Source organism: Camelus ferus, chromosome 36, assembly GCF_009834535.1.
Source record: "Camelus ferus isolate YT-003-E chromosome 36, BCGSAC_Cfer_1.0, whole genome shotgun sequence".
NCBI lineage: Eukaryota > Metazoa > Chordata > Mammalia > Artiodactyla > Camelidae > Camelus > Camelus ferus.
In genome coordinates this window covers 16599510-16600214 of record NC_045731.1, presented here as the reverse complement: position 1 = coordinate 16600214, position 705 = coordinate 16599510, and positions in this window count along the sequence as shown.

Genomic DNA, 705 nt, shown 5'->3' with positions numbered 1-705 from the left:
TTGTATGATTTAAGGAGTAATGGTAAGATAACCTTTCGTGTACCCACCATCAGGTTGAGAAGTAAAACATTTAGTCTAAGTAAAACATTATCTAAGCAAGTTAAGAAATAGAACGTTTACTGGGATGCAGGAAGACCTGATGTGTCTGCAGTTGCACCCCTCCCCTGCCCAGAGGTGGGCGCTCTCCTGACTCCTGTTAATCATTCCCTTGCATTTCTTTTAGGTTACTACATACACATAGATTCTTCAACAATATAATTATCTTGAGAAATCTGTTGGCAGGTATAAAAGGACAACATTGTCCTTATTACATGAAGGCTTCCAGGAGAGCATAACAAAGTCTGGGTTATAGTCTGGCTTCAGCTTCCATGGGAGTTTACAAAAACCACTTTTGAGGAAGTTCATGGCTAATGTTATAAGTGGGTCCTGCTAAATAAGAAAGCTCACCAGAGGGCCTATGGCAGGCTGTGGTGTGAACTGGATGACTGATGTCTGGCAAAAATGTGGTCAGAGGGAACAGACGGCTCTGCATTTTCTGGTTCTCAGTCCATGGTGAGCTAATCTTCAGCTCGAAGGAGTAGGTCAAATCAGTACCTCCGTATGGTGACAGGAGTGTCTTTGCTGATCTATAGCTGAGATGGAATGGGAAACTGGTACGTAACCGCATGTGGTAAAGACCAGCCTGTAGACAGTTCAGACCAGGCT